Below are 13346 nucleotides of genomic sequence, written 5' to 3' on the forward strand. Positions count from 1 at the left end.
AGACAATGGCCCTCATTACGACCCTGGCGGAAAGCGACTGACCGGAGCGCCACAGCGTAAATAGCGTTTCCGCCATTGTACGAAGGAGCAAAGTGCGGCCCATTCCGACCCATCGGGCACGAGCACCACGCCACGGCGGAAGTGCAAAGTCCGCGATGGCGGAAATGACCCCAAAACGGCCCACACCGCCGCCGTACGGCGCCCTAGGTGCAATACCGCCACCCCTCTTAGCGGTCACCGCAGTGTGCGCCTACCGGAAAGTACGGTGCCCGGAAATATACGGAAACGGAAGTTAAAACATGGGCCCGGAACGGGAAACATCCCGGCGTACACCTATAAAAACACTAAAACCACACAACCACTAAAATCACTACCCTGAAACACACCCCAACCCGTCAACCACCCTAGCGAAACCAAGAAAAATGGGAAAAGTAGCGAAGAAAGCGTGCGACCGCAAGCGGCAGGTCCACTTCTCCCGTGAGGAACTCACCGTGCTAACAGAGACCCTCCAGGAGAATGCTGCCGTCGTCTTCTCCACGCAAATGACCAGGACGGCACTTGCAAACAAGAAGGCCATATGGGCTCTGGTGGCACAGCGGGTAAGTGCGGTGGGGACCGCACCCCGCACCCCACAGCAATGCCGCAAGCGATGGGACGACCTGCGGATACGCGTCCGCAGCATACTCTCTGCCAACCGCAACATTGCCACAGCCACCGGGGGAGGTCCTGAATCACCCATCAAGTTGACCCCCTGGGAAGAAATCTGTGCCTCCACCATCGGAATGGAGAGCATAGAGGGAGTCGGAGGGATGGAGAAAGGAGTGCAGACATCCGAAGATTCAGGTAGGTGGGCCAGATAAAACAATGCCAAATCCACACAGTCCATCCATGTGAAGTACCATGCGTCCACATAGTGCAACAGAAACACATGTCCAGGAGAACGTCCACACACATCGGCCTGAAAGCGCACGTCAAAACCCACAATAAATACATAAATAATTAAAAACCCCTAATACACGCACTACACGTGCAGCAGGCACACCCTAACTGCAGGCTGCCGAACAACTGCACCCTCACTCCACACACAAATCAAAGCACCTCCAAGACCCCGACCCAAATCACCCTCAGGTACCACCCCAATGCATGTGATACAATGCCATTCCAATTCCCACTGACCCATCAATAACCCTCGCCCTCCTTTACTCCACCACAGGGTCCGATCCAAACGACGAGCTACAGGACACCCCTACCAGCACACCTGCAAAGAGGGCCAAGACCAACGGCCAGAGACCCTCCACCTCAGCTGCACGCATCAAGACACGGCAGCAGCACAAATCAGGTGGCAGCACAGAGGAGGGAACATCAACAGGCACCCCAGCAGCCAGCATGCCCACAACACCACCACCACAGGTCCCCCCAATGGATGCCACAGAAGGCACTGCCTCTGGTGGCAGCAGCACCATAGGTGACACCCCATTGATGGCAGCATGCTCGGACACAGAAAACGGGGATGCCGAAGTCAGATCCATCCATGACCTGTCCCAATCCCCCTGTCTGTCCCATCCCGTACAACATGAGGATACCACGCAGGGGCACCCACAAGACGACGACTGGCCATCCCCCACAAGCCCTGTGGCAAGGCAACATGAGGACAACAGCCCCTCTGTGACACCCCCGCAAATGGCCATGGCCCAGCAGAGGCAACAGTCCCTCGACCAGTTGATCGAACAACAGCAGCAACTGGCCACACTCCTCAAGGACCATGCCGATGAATGTGGGGGCACTAAGGCAGACATAGAAACATCAACTGAGACACTTAGGGCAGAAATGGAGAGAGGTACAGAGACGCTAAGGGCACAAATTGAGAGAAGCACCGAGAGCCTGAGGGGGGAACTGCATGCGACGTCCAAAGACGTATGTGCCGAACTTGCCGCAGTGCGCCGTGTGCTCACTGAGCTCTCGCAAACCCTTAGGGACATGCATGGACGTGAGCAGGCAGACACATCATCCGTTGCAAGTTCCGTCCAGGGCAGCCCCCAACGTAGATCTGGAAGGAACCTGCGCTCCACAGGCAGGGGTGCCCCTGATACCCGCAGAGGGGGCATGCAATAGCGACAGCCCACTGACAATGAGCATCTTTGGACACTGGTGTTCGGGGGGGAGGTAGGAGGGTGGAGGGGGTGTGTTGGGCTCACTTGGGTGGCGGGTCGATAGGGTGTTCAACATTATATCACATATGCCATAAAAAGTGCACGATCAACCAATGAGAAGTGTGGACATTGATCTTTGTGTACTAGGCCATCATAGGCGTACAGTCCATATTGTGCATGTCCCAGACACACGCAGTGCCACGAGTCCCGTGTCCATGTATCAGCCACCAGGCGTGAGTGCTAGAAGCATACATCAATGAGATGCTGACGAATGTCACGGGCCTCCGGTGCCTCGCAGACTCCATGAGGTGCTGCCACATCCCCACCCTCATCATGACCATCATCAGGTGCTTGCAGTTCAGCGTCAGGGGGCATGGGCACATTTCTACGTACGCACATGTTGTGGAGCATGACACATGCCATCACCATCTTTGCAACCTTCTCATGGCGGTACAGGAGTGCCCCGCCAGACCTGCTGAGGCAGCGGAAACGGGTCTTCAGTAGGCCGAATGCCTGTTCAATGACTACACGGGTACGTGAGTGGGCATGGTTGTAGTCCTCCTCATGCTGGTCCCGTGGGTTCCGGACTGGTGTGAGGAGCCATCTCTTCAGTGGATATCCAGCATCACCTGTATGTGGACGAGAAACGTATGATGTGGAATGCCATTGATACGTACGCACACCCCCCCCCCCTTCCTGGCAGGTCATTGCCAATTCACATACCCCACATCATCATGCATGTAATGAGACTCACCGAGTAGCCAGGATCTGTTCCCTGCGTGTCGCTCCATGTAGCGTGGTATTGTAGAGTTCCTCAAGACCATAGAATCATGGGTTGATCCAGGGAATCGGGCACAACAATGTGTAATGATCCTGTTGGAGTCACACACCATCTGTACATTCAGGGAATGAAATTGTTTTCGGTTGCGGTACTGGGCCTCCATGGCATGTGGGATGACCAATTCAACATGGGTGCAGTCGATGGCACCAATGCAACCCGGTATGCCGGCAAGTGCATGGAATCCCACTTTTGTGTTGGTTATTTCCTGCTCCGAGCGTGGTAGAGAGATGTAGTCGTCTGCGTGCTTCAGGAGGGCATCGAGCACTTGCAATAGTGTCCGTGAGAACAGTGGCTGAGAAATGCCATGCAACTGTCCGACTGTGTGCTGGTAGGTGCCTGTGGCCAGGAAGTGGAGTACAGACACCACCTTCAGTAGGGGTGGGATGGCGGTTGGGCTATCTATCATGCTGACAAGGTCAGCCTGTGTCATGTCCACAATGGCGGCTATGGTGTCCCGGTCCAGACGGTAGAGGGTGTGGATCTGCTCATCAGTGAGGTTGAACGGATGTGCTCGGAGGCGTGGAATTGCGGGCTGCCTGCGTGGTGGTAGTGGCTGTGCTGGTGGGCCTTGCTGGCCCTGCCTTAGCCTCCTCCTCCTCCTGCGTCTCCTCCGTGCGGCTGGTTGTAGTTGGTGTTCGTCTACTTCTTGGAGTCGGAGCACTTGCAGTGCTATCAGGTCCCCCAGGGCCAACATCGCGAGTCCTGCCGGTAGCATTTCGGTGTGGTTGTGGGAGGAGACTGGCTGTGCAATTTATGTGTTTTCAGGCTGTATGGCCTCCACCTGTGGTGATTGATTCCACCTGTGCAAACTGCTCTCCCCTTTGGCCGAGCACGTCCCGCGCACAACGCTGCAATTCGGGGAATTGTATCTTGCTATTGCAATCATGTATTTGTACCCGATGGCCGTGTAAGATTGGTTGATATGTTCATTCTGCTGTGGTCCCATTGTTTCACATACTATCTGTGCAGTCGCGAACAGACTTGTGAGGGGTCAGTGGGACGTAGTACTCGAGTAACGGTGGGCCCTCATGCATCACTGTACCGAGTTGCAACGACGGGCGGGGCGTCCCATTCGTGGGTGAAGGCAGTTGCCATTTTCACACACAGCCGCACTCGATGGAATAATTAGTGATTTCAAACGGCCACAGATGCCTTTTCGACGTGATGTTGCAAATGAGGAATTCGAAGGGCGGCGCTTTCGGTTTCCAGCTAGCGGCGAGGAGATGCCCACAGGTCTGACTGCAAATGTAACGTTCTATTGTTCTATGTCCTTGAGACAGGGCCCATGGCGAGGGAGCAATGATTGATATGAATAGTTTGGGATGCGCAATAGCTACGTGGGCGATGAGGCCGTCCGTTCCCAAATACATGTTACTTCACAACACTGGAATTACGGGCTGGGGCACTGTGGATTTAGCAGGCTGCATAACGCACAGACTCAATGGATGTTTCTAATGTTATGTGAGTAATTATTCAGGCATTTTGATCCCGGGATGAGGGAATGATGGATGGATGCATGGGCAGGTGATTTGATACAGAGTTTGCCATGTACAGGGCTTCTTGGGATCTATCCGCCTCCCCTACGCTATGTGATGCAGGGCTGCCATAGTGGGACCATCGTCCATCTGGCCTTGTTGAGCCCTCCCTGTCTCGAGGCGCCCTCAGACACTCGTTTGTGATGGTGTTTGCACCTCGATATAGATGGTTATGAGTCGCAAGTGGTTTTGGGGTGGTGATGTTCCTTTGGAGTGGGCTAGCATGCATATGGCTGTGGATTTCGTGTGATCATTGAAGTGAGTTGTTGGTATGTAGTGCTGATGGCCATTCTGTTCTTTTTCTTTTCTTTTGGTTGACAGGTATCTCCTCCCCTTTTGCCACTGCCATCTGTATGCCACTCCTGCAGATGGATTTTACTCCCGACACCTGCTGCTTCGTGTTAATCAGTGGAGCAGCATTACGATCTTATGGGACGATCGCCAATGGGCCACATGCCCTTACGCAGTACTGGTGGCTCGGAGCAACATTTCGGCCTTTCAGCTGGACTAGTGCCTCCCCATTGGGACGGCCCTGCGGTTCTGTGCGCTTCCATGTTGCCTTTTCGTACGTGAATGTGGCTCTGTGTACCATGGGGGAACAGGGCGACACACAGGTAGTGGCTGGTCATTTCTTGCGGAAGCAGCCCACAATGGTGATTAGTGTTTTGGAGTTCATGGCCTGATGGCTGTATGGGCTTGGTGATTTTGATGTGCATAAAATTTCTATTCTGATTTGGCCCGTGTAGCGTTTTTCTTTGCAAGTGATGTGGCATATGCCTATTTGGGGGGCGATGTATTGTGAGGAGATCTGCATTGGGTTCCAGCTTCGGGGTTTAGTTGCGTGGTACTGTGCTGTGCGCGTTTGCCTACGAAGCCCAGTGAGGTCAGGGATGGGGGCTGCCAATATGCCAGTTTGAATGTTGTCATGCTCAGGGGCGGGGGATTGGGTTTTGTGTAACTGATGCCGGTCAGCCAGGTGGACTGGTGGAATGATGTGGTTTTCGGAATATTGCTGGTCACAGGTGCCTGTGTTTGCGTGCGTTTCTTGGTGGGGGACTGTGGTCATGTCCATTGGGATGGCTTCTGTATTCGTGCCATCTGTGCCCTGCAGCTCCCATTGGCCCCTCTTGTGTTTCTTTTGTTCGTTGGCATGCATGGGTGACTTGTACATTTCAATGGTTGCATTGTGGCTTCATTGCACCTACGGGGAGTTGTACTTTGTGGGCAGGGAGCGGTGTACAGGCACTCAGTGGGGCCGTTTACGGTTGATTCGCGATGCCGTACTTCTCGCCATGGCGGAATGGTACATTACGCCGTGCCTGATGGCGTTAGGTACATGTCCGCTAGGGTCGGAATTGGCGTACCGTTGCACCATGGTGGTGTTTGCGGTTTGGCATGGCGCGCGCGCGCGTGCTTGGTGCAGTTAGCGTTGGCGTTCACTACGGTGTCGCTAATGGCTTCGTACTTTGCGGTGACGGGTCATAGTCGCACCGAGCGCTATTCGATGGCGGTATTGCATTTCCGCCATCGTTTTTCGATTTCCGCCAGGGTCGTAATGAGGGCCAATGGGTTTAAAATCTTGGATTTTTGTTTCCCCTTCAAAAATGGACTAACGTAGTTTAAAACCTTTCCTGGCACAGAGTCACTCTAGTAATGTTAACATTGCACAATGAAATGAATCACTGCCTCGTACAGCTGCGTGGAAAGCCTGGCTCTGACTTTAAATTGATGGCTGGGAGACTTTGAATTAATCACAACCATGGCCATTATTCATAGGCACCCTTACAGAGCATTGTTTTTCAGCCCGCCAAGTGATTGCAGAAGGGAAATGGACAATATGCAAAATAATGATTGGTCCCACCCATAAAGGGACACCCGAAATGCTAAGTTACACCCCTTCTGCACGAACCACATGCATCCCAGACATTTTCTTCGGGGTGGGATTCTGCAGATATATGCCAGAGTTAAGATTATTTCAAAAGCTTCCAGCCATCACTCCTTCTGTTTTGCTGTGTCCTGCCTGTGACTTCATAATCTCTATTGTTTGTATTGATTGTCATTGCATTCCCTATTGTCTTCTATTCCTTGCATCTGAGTGTAATGGCACACAAACAAAGAGTGCAGGGAAGAAGTGAAGACGTACTCATTAGCGGGGGAGGAGTCGGGGGTGACGAGTACGAGGGGGAGCAGGAGCAGGAGAGTGGAAAGGGGAGGGATTGTACGAAAAAGGCTCCAGATCCATGTTTTAAATAGACAGGATGTTAGAGCATTTAATGCCAGGTCAGGTCCTCTCAGAAATCCCTTCGGTACACATTGCACTGGTGTTTGCTTGACCTTTACACTTCGGATTTGCCCAGTTGCTGCGGAATTACGTATTTACCGACGTTAGAGCGAACCTGGAAATACAATCTATGAAACCATCATACTGCTATTTAGCGCCAGGCTAGATCCCTTGCTTACTCACTATGAAACGCTAATCTCGGCGGTTCATCAAACATTAAGCAGCGGCAGGTAAACATAACACTTGGAATCTCCTGTCCCTTGAGTGTCTGAAAGCTCTGCAAACATCAATGTTCCATTTTTATTAAAACATGACGCATAAGCTCCGAATCATCCAACACTTTTATTTCTGGAGGTGCTGCGTCCTGTGCCAGCATAATCGTGTTATAGTGAAGGCATTGCTCTCTTTAATCCTCACATTTTATTTGTTTAATTTCAATCACCGACCTAACATATGATATGTATTTGAAGGCTGCTGCGAGGATTAAAATGAACTGTAGGTTTTGTGTTTCTTAAGATTTCCCAATCGTGCTCTACTCTTTGCCACCACCTCAGAAATACTGCCGTTGCCAACCCACATTAGGAAATTATACGGTTCATGTTCGCCATGAGCCAAGTCAAGTCTAACAGTTTTCTATCCTCAGCCTGACAGTGACCTGAGAAAACAATGACGTAAAAGCATGTTGATGGACTGCCACAGTGAGGTGGCACAATTTTAATACAATGGGCACGTCAAACAGGGTTCTATGTGTTTTCATCAACCACACTTACCCCTTTGGCTTTTAGTTCGACTCCTGTTGGTTGTACAATGTTTAGTTCTTTGTTTAGAGGGGGTCCTCTCCATACCTCCATGCTCTCCTTCCCGCCATCAGCCCTCCCTTACCATGCCCCCTAAAAACACACACACACACACACAAACGCCGCTCCCAACCCCCCCCCCCCACACCCCCCGAATTCATGAAAATGCAGTGGGGAGATCAAGGCACACCGCATGTGCATATTTGCCTACCATCAGTCTATCTGGACTTTATTTGATGGCCCGAAAACCTTCTTTGTGACTACCCTCATCCTAGTCACCCAATCCACATTCACCTGGACATTTTACTCATGTACTATATGCCCTCAACAGATCAACTTTCCTACTTTATATCCTGAATCTCACATTAGTGGATACCTTCCCTATGTGTATATTCATTATACTTTCCCTGCAACTGGATAGGAGCATTGGCCTTCCATAGCCAAATTATTCCTTGGCTTGTATATTTGTAGAAGTTCCATATAATATAATATTGTTTGCATTTGCATATATGTAAGGTATGTGTACTGCAATACCATGGCAAGGCTTCATCGATATATAATAGTAGAACATTTAAATCAATCTAACTCTCTAATTTGAGGACATATTTTCACAAAGTTATGCAGTCCATTTCCATGGTCACCACAGGCAACTACTCAATTGTAAGACCAACATATGATCACTAGGTACAGAGAAAAGCTCAGGGGAAATACGTTTGTCTTGGAAGCAAGTCACTGGCGAGCAACACAGGTTTATTTCCTGTTCCCACACATAGGGACTGATCTCAGGTATTGAGCGTGCTATAAAAGATTAAGTAATTAATTGAATGATGCAATAATCACACTTCATCCCACACCATCTGACTTGCAAAACCGTTCTTCTTCAACTCCTCAATTGTATCCAAATTAACGCCTAATCTTACACAAAATCATTTCTCATCTTGAACTAGAATATCCAAGGAAAAATGGCAGCTAACACCTAATTCTCCTGCTCTGCAACAGAATATTCACTCAACAGCATGTTAACTGAAACTCCACTTACCAGTGACCGCACTGTGAAAACAAAACACAGTCTACTTAGATTTGAAACCTCTGCCATTTGTGCCACAGCACCTTATCACATAAAAAAGAATGGACTACAGCGTAAAATGGGCTATTGTCAATAAATGCAATAAACTATTAATTTTAGCATTTTTAGAAAACATATTTTATAATGTTATTTTAAGGAACTTTTTTTAGTTTACAATAATTTGACTGAGATTGCAAAAAAACAGAAACCAGATCTGTTTGTGTGCATATATGTTCTATTTATGTCTGGGTTGTTGTTAGATGGAAGGTTTCTTAGGTCACACTCCTTAATGTCCTTTGATGTTTGGGGAAAGGTGTTTGACTGAAACCGCTCCATACTTTCTGGTTCTTGTCTGAAGAAGGGCATGGCTGCCTCCAAACTCGGGTCCTGGTCCGTGGTCCCTGAATGGGGAAATACTGGCCATTCCGACTTTGGAGGGCCCAGTATTTCCCCATTCAGGGAACCCGGACCATCCCCATTTGAGTCCCCATAGGGCTCAATGGGAATGGGGAGCATGCTAACAACGGGCCCGTTAATGACGGGCCCATTGTTAGCATGCTGGTCCCCTCATGGGACCCTCAAAGGACATCTGGTCTGACCAGACGTCCAGAGCGGGTCCCGCGAGGGAACCTCGTAATGATGCGGTACAGGGTGTGGGATGTTCTGACCCAAAAGGCTCTGCCCTGCAACATCGCTGTGTGCTGTTTTCATCAGAAACAACAGGATCGCCGCCAAAAAGCTCTATGCGCTAAAAAATCTCTGAGAAGTGCACAGGGAAACCTGAAAAATAGGCCGCCAATCCATTTTGCCTGTGTCAGTGGTGGAACCGGAGACCACACTACCAAAACCTGTCATTAGGCTGCCCACAGAGTGCAAATGGAAACTTCATGAAAGGCAGTGCTTTATTGCAAGGAAACCCGAAGGTGCTCTGAAATCCGTATTTCCTTGGCTGCTGAAATTGCAAAATAATGGTTCAAAAACATCAGAAAATGTCCAACATCCTTGCTGGGTGTTACCCATCACTTCATTTAAAGAATAAACAGAAGGACACAATGTCAGGAGAAGCAGAATCCATCATAAGAATATCCACAGTAAAAAGTGTACTTGTCTGTGTAAATCTGTAAAATATGGGCGCAGTACCGTTGGCCGCCTGTATGAAAGCTGTTAGTTAATTACATTGGAAGCTTAACTTCTGCAGTTAGAATCACATGGTTGAAATTAAGTGACTTGCCATCAAAAGCAATATAGGTTGCAACTATTTAATCTCTGTGTTTTAAAAAGACTGGAATTAGAGATTTGTTTGCCTGTTTTAAAAATTGTAACTTTAATTTCAACAAAGAACATTGTAAAAATGTACTTTAAAGTAACCTGATTCAGCAAAACTTCAAAGAAGCTTCCCCCACTGGGAAACACACTACCCTTCTGCTTCCCACCAACAGGGCAGGAGCTCACCTTCAGGTGTTGATTAAGAGGAGAGGGGCACTGTCTGCTGCTCCTGGGAATTAGACAAAGGACTTCCTGGGCTGAAAGAGTATGCAGATTCAAGTGGAAACAGTAGCCCCTGCCAGAGGAAGGAGGCAGGGATTGCTCTTCAGCCACCTGAAACTTTGGGGGCGGGGACAAACAGTTTTGTTTATTCTGAAAGCACAGAAAAGTATATTTTGAAAAGGACTAACACAGAACTGTGCGAAATTGTAAAAATAGTAAAATTATAGTATTGATAATATGAAAAACCGGGTCACGTTTTAAAAGTACTCAGAACTCTGTGTTATGTTCAGGGAACTAACTGCAGAATTTGTGGTTTTGTAGCAATTGTGATAATGCTAGAAATATGAAACTTCACAGGATTATGCCCAGATGTCATGCACATGTATGGAGAAAAATGTGGACAGATCTGACACTGGGTACTCCACCAAAAGCACGAAAAACTGTTAATTTTGAACCAAAGCTTGCACTAAAAGGAGACTCAGACGGATACGTGCTCTACTAAATTTGTGATGTGAATATGTATTATTAGCAACTTGGTGATATTGTAAATATGATTTATGTGAAAAATAGATATACTGTACTGAAACAAAGGGGAGGTACTCCTTGGATTGTAAATTGCAGCATCACTATGACACCAGATTTCCTTCTCAAATCAGGAGAGGGGAAATACTCTGACCAAATGGATTCCTAGAGGGTGGACTTAGTATAATCAGCCTACCCACCCCTTTGGGAAATACATAATTAGGGACTGTTTAGGACCTGGAGAGACACCCACATTCACCCATTAACTGATTTACTGGCAAAGCGCTCTGCAGGGGAACCCAGATCCAAGATTCCAGAACTTTGAAAGCAGAGAGGCCCAATTCCAAAGCTGAACCTTTCTCAGCTTGGCCTTTAAAATCTTGCAACCTGATTGTACCTCCAGACTTCCAAGGGTCACACCAAAAATTGAACAGCCTGGCTGTGCTGTTTCTGCTTATTGCCAAGAACTCTTGCCAGAACCCAGATATCCAAACCAGTAGAGCAGAGCTGTAACCAGATAGCTGTAACCCAGAACCAACCCGTCAGATCCATTTCAGAGGCTGTGCAATGACCCACTGCCATGCTGAGTGCAGAACCGGGTGCCTGAGTCCTGTCCGGTGGGCTAGCAGAATTCCAGTCCAAAACCTTTGACCAGATCTTTGACGGGCCTATTCCAAACCATAGTTGTGAGTATCTAGCATAGAATTGTCCATAGCCAATCTCTTAGCTTTAAGTAATCCAATCCAAAACCGTTCTAGCTTATCCATAACTGCATTGTAGAATCTCTTTTGTCTTTTCTGAATCTTTCCCTCATCCATATATTCCTTTGTTAATTGTAGTGATAAATTCATCTTTGCGCTAATATATTTGCTGAAGATAGACAAGTGTCTGGGCGGGCAAAAGTCAGAGCAGAGGCTCTACTGTTCTGGTGGCTGTCCCGTTGGGTATCTTGCATTTTCATAGCCTCCTTAAGTGTAAAGCAAACCTGTTTGTAGATTCAAAAGTGCATCTTTCATTTGAAAATCTTGACTCTTTTTGAGAAAAATCAATCTTTACTAAAAACCTTCATAATCTCTGAACCATACATGCTAGAAACGAAATTTAAATGTAAGATTGAAGCTAAAATCCTTAGCTTTCGAACAAATCCATTGCACATTCCCATTCCTCATGGTTGTCCCACAATCGCGTTTCTCGCATGCTGAAAAGTTTGCAGCGGATTTGCATTTGGCTCAATTTCATCACGTGTAAAACAGCTATTCTTTGCATCAATCTGCTGGTTGTTCAATCATCATTGCTAGTGTTTACTTGAAACTATACAAATCGGCTCCCACTAGTTTTGAATCGCATTTAGAGAATTAAATTCATTTTTCAGTATTTTTCCCATTCATTCAAAACTACATTCAAAAGCATTTGACCTGTTTTGAAATCATTCCTGTTTCTCTCTATGCTTGCTGGGGGGAACTGGGATTGAAACTGTATTGGTTGAGATTGTATATTCCTGAAACCTGTTTTCTCTCCTTCCATCTCTATATTGCATATTAGGGGGATTCAGTAGTATCAGGGGGAAAGAGTGATTACATTGCTTTTGATTGAACACACAAAAGTATTATTTCTGTGCTGCATTAATTTCCTATTGCATTTGACTGAACCCACACACAGTTTTATTCTATGTTACATTATTCTTCTCATCCATACTCCTACTGATTAAAGAGATTGTTGATTGTAATATCACCCATTGGTGATCATTGTATAAATATTAATAGTGTGATATCTAGATATTGTTCAAATTCATACAAGTGTGATATATATCGTGTTCAAATCCATAAAATAAATCAGTTAACTTTGCAAAACAACTTTCTTCTTGGTTCAGTGAGACCGAGGGGGGATTCAAAGAGAGGGGCGTGATATAAGGGTACATCATTCAGAAATAAAATAACTTATAGACACAAATATATAATTAAGGGTTCCAGCTGTGCATCACATGCTAGGCATTAATTTATGTGGAATGCTGGGTTGAAACCACTTACAGGGGTTAAGGTCGCCAGCACCTTTACCAGCGCCGCTAACCCCATACCACCTCACTTGTAATGAGGCCAACGGTATCTAAATTTTAAGTGAAAGAAGTGTCAGAAAAATGCATTACATCATTCTTGATTTCTGCTTCTTATTAGCCACAACGACAAGGGTGCATTATGGCATACTAGTAATGCATTCATTGGGAATCAGCACCCCATAAATTGCATGGCATTTCACACATACATCAGGAACTCCCATGTCCAAAGACTGCCTTTTAAAGTACATAAAATCATTAGCAGGTGAGGTTGAAAGCTCATTACTTAAAAATCATGGAACTGCATATTAGAAAGATTTTAAAAAGACAAAAGTCAAGTGATAATATTTATTCAAGTATACCTTTCATAAAACAATCCCTATCTGTTGGGACTTTATGACCAACTTTATTAATGTGACACATCTCACCAAATGATGGCATCAAGAATAATTTCAGGTTTACGAATGAGACATTTAGAAAGACAGATTACAGAAATTATGAAACCGGTAAATACATGATCGTTATATGACGTATACTTGCCAGGTTATTTGTCATGCCAAAAAGAACAAAGGAGAATGCTATAATAACTAGAGTTCAGTTTAATGTTGCTTATTTA

The sequence above is a fragment of the Ambystoma mexicanum genome, chromosome 6p (genome assembly GCF_040938575.1).
Source record: "Ambystoma mexicanum isolate Mex_15411 chromosome 6p, UKY_AmexF1_1, whole genome shotgun sequence".
Lineage (NCBI taxonomy): Eukaryota > Metazoa > Chordata > Amphibia > Caudata > Ambystomatidae > Ambystoma > Ambystoma mexicanum.